Source organism: Antechinus flavipes, chromosome 3 (assembly GCF_016432865.1).
Source record: "Antechinus flavipes isolate AdamAnt ecotype Samford, QLD, Australia chromosome 3, AdamAnt_v2, whole genome shotgun sequence".
NCBI lineage: Eukaryota > Metazoa > Chordata > Mammalia > Dasyuromorphia > Dasyuridae > Antechinus > Antechinus flavipes.
In genome coordinates, this window is record NC_067400.1 from 565,910,375 (window position 1) to 565,916,482 (window position 6,108).

The window sequence follows — 6,108 nt, forward strand, 5'->3', positions numbered from 1 at the left end:
CCTCCCTAATGAACTTAGCGGTTCCTTTGTCTGGGTCTTTTATTTTTATTTTAAATTTTAACCAGATTTTTGATTTCATCAGGGAGGATCTCCCATCAAGGCATCTTGTATCTTGTCTGACTGACATTCTTAATGACTGACTCTCATAGACCATAATAATCTCATCAGCTACTAAACCGAGTTCAGTGAGGGCAGGGACCAGAGCTTTGGGACTGGGTAGGACCCGGTTTCCCATCCTGGCTGTGTCAAGTCACTTCCTCTCCTCTTCTGCAAATGGACTAGCTGATCTCTCTAAGGTCCTTTCCATGTCTAAATCAATGACCCCGTGATCCTTTATCTAAGGGGACAAGACCAGCCCATTTTTGATGTCCTTTGTTAATCAGGGACCAGAATTCAAATTTGGACTTAGATATCTACTAGTTGTGTGGTCCCAGGCAAATCACTTAATTTCTGCCTGCCTCAGTTTCCTCAACTATAAGTGCATCTTTCTCCAAGAGTTGTTAGGAAGATCAAATGAAATAATATTTGTAAAATGTTTTGCAAAGTATCCACAGGCAAGATACTTAATTTCTGCCTGCCTCAGTTCCCTCAACTGTAAGTAGGAACAATAATAGCATCTGCCTCCGAGGGTTAGCATGAAGATCAAATAAAATAATATTTGTAAAGTGTTTAGCAAAATATCCATCATGTAGTAGGAATTTAATAAGTGCTTATTTCTTCTCTCTTTCCTGAACCCTATCAAAAAAAGGTATGAGATGATAAATGTTTGCAGAATTGAATTAATCAGGGGTTCTCAAGAGCCAGCTGGTATGTGCACCTGAGATGGGCTGCAGTCAAATTTTCAGCAGGAGCATTTTACACCTTGGAGATTATCAACACTATTTTTGCCAAGAAACTATCAAGCTGTGTCATAAAGAATTGGACTCAACTGAAATGATTGAACCTCAAATTATTCCAATGAAATAAAAGCTCTTTGGAGGCAGGGACAGTTTCCTTTTTGTCTTTGGTTTATAAATAAATGTAAATGTTTGATGAAGAATGAATGTAGTCCAGCAAACCTTTCTTAATTAGTTCCTGGGTACAAGGCCCTACAGACAGGTGCTGAGAATACTGAGATAAAATGAAACCGAGTCCCCTCTGCCCCAGCCCTCCTCCCCAAGGAGTTCACATTTCTTTGAAGCTGGGAGTGTCTGTTCCTGAGCTCCATTTCAACACCCCAGCAGCTGAGAGGGGTTCCTGCTGGCCTAAGAGCCTGGGCTTACATCAGTGTCTCTCGCCCAGCTAGCCCTGGTCCCAAGTCAGGGAGACTAGGACCAGCCCCTGCCACAGCTTCCCTGAGTCTGCATTTCTTCTTGCTTTTCATCGTTGGCTGGGGTTGGCTTGGCGCCCAGCCTCAGCTCCAGGGATCACGAGCCACTTCTAGACTGAGCCAGCAAGTCACTGACCAACGTCTCAAGAAGAGATGGATTCTACTTGGGCTTGTATAAGATCGTGAGATTTTTAAAGAGGCTCTTAGACAACAAAGTCTCATCCCCTGGACACGGGGAGAAAGTGGTGGAGTTAGGATTCAGACTTGGGTGTCCTCTCAATAAGCAGAGGACTCTTTCTACTACACTGGACTGTCTCTTTGCGTGTTACAGATGTTCATTTATAGTCATTTATATATTGTAACATATATATTCATTTATAGTGTTCAAAACCACAACTTATTATTATTAGTTATTATTTTAGTGAAGTCAGTCTCACTGGGACTCAGTTTCCTTATCAGGAAAATGATGGGGTCACACTAAATTATATGTAAGGTCTTCCAGCCCTCAATCCTGCTGTCTTATGGTTCTATCCATGTCTAGCAGACATTCTTGGATTAGTTCTCCAATGGTACCTGCCTGGTACAAGAGTAGACACTCAGGAGGTAAAAATTATCTTCTTGAAACATATCTCCCATCATGTCATTCTTTTGCTCAAGAACATTCAAGGGCTCCCTATTGTCTGTAGAATAAAATCTAAAGTGCTCAACCATGATCTGGTTCTCATCTACCTTTTCAGATTCCTTTTCAACTATGCTATAACCCCGGCATCAGGTATTCAATCTCCTTCTTGGTCCCTTTGCCCACTTGTCCCTGACACTTCCAAATGCAAACACTTCTCACCTCTCTGTCTCTTAAAATTCTTAAGTTTTCCATGGTACCTCTTTCCTGATCACCCAAATTATTTTTTTAATGAAAAAATCAATCATTTGAATGAGATGACATTTGTAAAGTGTTTAGCGCAATATCTGGCACACAGTAGGCACTTAATCAATGCTTGTTCCCTTTTCTTCATCCACTGCTTTATTAAGCATTTACTATACCGAGGATATAAAAACAAAAACAAGAAAATCCTTACAATTATGAAGCTTACATTCAGAGAGGGAAACACGGGCACATAGGGAAACTTGGCCAGAGAATGATCACTCAAGTTATTAGTGCTCTTGCTTGCCTCAAACTGCGACATGGCTCTGTGGGATGGCGAGCTGGTCTTCCAGGTAGGAACACCTGGTTTCCAAGCCCTGCCTCTGTCATATACTGCCTGGGTAACCTGAGGCAAATTACTTTTTCAGTGTCAGTTTCTTCATCTTTGAAATGGGCATGATAATAGCACCTACCTCACAAGGTTGCTATGGGGCTCAAGAGATAAGTAAGGTGCTTCACAAGCCTTCAAGTATTATGAAAATGTTATAATTATCATTATTAATTTCTTACTGCCCCTAGGCAGCTTGCTAGGACTCTCATCTGCAATGGTAGAAGGAATTTTTCCCACCCAGACTTCCCTGCTCCAGTGATTTAAATCACAGAGTCAGTCCAAATTATTTATCTATTAACAAGCTGAATTATCCAGTGTAATGGGAACTTCTCAAGGGCAGAGATGGTGCAATATTTTCATTTGGGCATCCCTAGCTCCAGCATATGTCTTTCATACAGTATGTTTAATATTGTTTGCAGGACTGCGGTAGCAAGGTGGTACAGTGTAAAGAGTGCCAGGAAGACCTGAGTTCAAATGCAGCCTCAGACACTAGCTGTGTGACCTTGGACAGGTCACCTCACCTTGTTTGCCTCTGTTTCCCCATCTATAAAATGAGCTGGACAAGAAAATGGCCAACCGCTCTAGTATCTCTGCCAAGGATACTTATGGGGTCAGCTACACTGAAAATGACTGAACAAGAATTGAATTAGAACCTTCATTGATTACCTTTCGTTAGATGATCCGGTTTCAAATTCTGACCCTACCACCTCCTTCTACTATGTGACTGTAGGCAAGTCACTTTAATTTCCTTAAGTTTAGATCATATAGTAAAGCCATTTGACAAACATTATCTCATCCCCACCCAAGATAGATGCTCTTATTATTCCCATTTTACAGACACCGAGGCAGGCAGTAGTTTAGTCCCTTGCTCAGGACCACACAGCTATGTATCTGAGGTAGAGTTTGAAATGTCTGTGCTCTGTCCATACTGGACATAGCTGCTTCCCTATTGATAATAAATAGCATATTTATTTATGAGCAAAAGGATAAAACGACAAAGATTTGCCTCAGGGTCTTCTCCATATAGAAGGAGACAACTGGAAATCCAGTCTCAGACACTTACTAGCTGTGTGATCTTAGGTAAGTCACTTCATCCCTGACTCAAGTTTCCTCAACTGTAAAATGGGGATGATACTAGTATCTACCTCCCAGGGTTGTTGTGAAGCTCAAGTGAGATACTACCTCTAACGTCATACCTGGCATGTAGTAATAGGTGCTTAATAAATGTTTATTTCCTTCCCCTTCCCTGAAACCCATCAAAAAAAAAAGAGTGATGGATAACTGTATAGTTTATCTGGATAGTGCTTTCAGGTTTACAAGGGCATTCTTCAGCACAGCCTTATAAGTGCCGCTTCTTATGTCCCCTTTTGCCTGTGGAGAAACTGAGGGGCAAGGAAATCCCACCCCCTCCAGGCTCCCAGGACCAGGGCTTTTCCCACTCCTTTGCAGGGCCCCGGAGGGTCAAGGCCAGGAATGGAACTTGACCTCTGGTCCAGAGCTATTCCCCAGAGCCCCCTCATCCTCGGGCCTGTCTCCAGCCTTCTGAGCTGCCGCCCTCCCCTTCCCCCCAATCCCACCCTGAGGCCCTGGCTCTGCCCTGGGAAATGTCACCACAGGGATGGAGTTGTGAAAAGCCACAGCAGCTGGAATGTGGGGGGGATCTAGGGCTATCACTTACCTCCTGGATAACTGACCCCTTTGGCAGCCCTGAAGGGGCCCTGGAATCCTCAGCTGGCAAATCCCCTGGCCGGATCCCCAGCCGAGCTGCCCCAGCCTGGGGGGCCAAAGCAGAGGCCCTGGGAAGAGGGGTCAGGACCGCTGCCCTGGCTCAGCGGGGCAGAGGGGGGTCTCTGATGGCTAAGAAGAAACGGGAAGGGGGAAGATCAGGCGCGCCCCAGGCCTGACCCTGGGAAGAGTGCAGTCATGGGAAGCAGGCTCGCTGGCAGGAGAGGGAGGCTTTGGGGAGCGCCTGGGCCATGTGTGAGGTGGGGTGGGGGAGGTCGGGGAGGACTGTGTGGAGTGGGAGACCGGGTATGAAGCTTGGGGGGGTGTACAGATTAGACTGGGAGTGAGTGTGGACTGTGGGGGGGTCAGGCCGGGCTTGAGGTGTTTGTGAATCCCAGACACACTTTGCGGCAGGGAGGGTTAGTTGGGACTGCTCTGGGCAGGAAGGGTCTGAAGTTCAGGGCAGGGATCAGGCATCTTGTCCCCCAGCTCCCCAGCCCCTGGAATGGGGGGTTGGGTCCTTTTTGATGAGGAGAAACCATCCCACTGACCTTTCTCCCACTGGACTCCATCCCACACTTCCTACCGTGTGAAGCTGGCCTTTCTCTCACCTTTCTCTTGGGATGCTGGGGAGGCAGTGATATGGGGGATACAGTTTCAGAGTGGAAGAATTTGTCCTGATAAGATAGAGCCTTCCTTGGCAGCCCGAGGGCCTTGGCCGTGTCCCTGGCCCTTTCCCTGCCCGGCCCTCCCCTGATCACTGACCTGTCCTATTTCAGACTGATCTGAGGGAGCTTCCATGGCCTTGAAGCAAGCCAGCTCCTTCCCTCCTTCTTCCTTATCTGCAGAGAGGGCAGAGAGCTGGGCCTGGCACGGGGAGGCAGAAGGGAGAGCTGATGCTGAGAATCCAGGCCCCCTTCACCAGCAGGATTTGGAATTCTTTGACAGCTGGTCCAGTTTCAGAAGGGGCATCATGGCAGTGTAGGGGAAAGCCCCGTCTGAAACTCTGAAGGACTGGGTGCTGCTCAGGGCCCTTGGGCTCTAGGTTTCCACATCTATACAAGGGCTAAGATTTGGGTTAGATGGTTTCCAAGGACCCTGCCAGCCCTGACATCCTGTGCTCTAAGGCCCTCCCAACTCTGATATTCTGTTCTAAGCTCCCTCCCAGCTCTCACATCCTGGGTCCTAAGGGCCCTCCCAGCCCTGAACTCCTGTGTTCTAAGGGCCTTCCCAGTTCTATCATCCTGGGTTCTAAGGGTCCTCCCAGACCTGACCTCCTGGGTTTTAAGCTCCCTCCCAGTTCTGACATTCTGGGTTCTAAGGGCCCTCCCAGCTCTGAAATTCTGTGTTCTAACATTCCTTGTTCTAAATATTTAAGGAGACTTGGTGGGATGTGCTCCACCTTCTAAGAAGCTTGTGATAAAGTAGGAAAGACAGTCTGGGAAAGGTGGAGGAGTCCCAGGCTAGGAAATGACTTTAGAGAGATCATGTGGTTTCAACTCCTGAATTTTATACATGGCAAAATTAGGCCCCAGAGAGCAAAAAGGATTTACGTTGCATGAGTTCTCACAGAGAGCCAGTGACAAAGCTGGGATTTGAACTCCAGTCTCCTGGCACCCAGTCCCAGGCCCGTTTCACACACCCTGCTAAGGCAGTAGATGAATAAGGCTGAAAAGAATGTGGCTTCAATCCTAAGTTGGTCTAAGAGAGTTCAGAGAAATGGGGTACCCATAGTAGTGAGGCAAAATCCTTTAGAAGCTTTCTATTGTAATCTCATAGAGAAAAAGGACTATATAAAGTCAGAAAAAGCCATTTACAGAG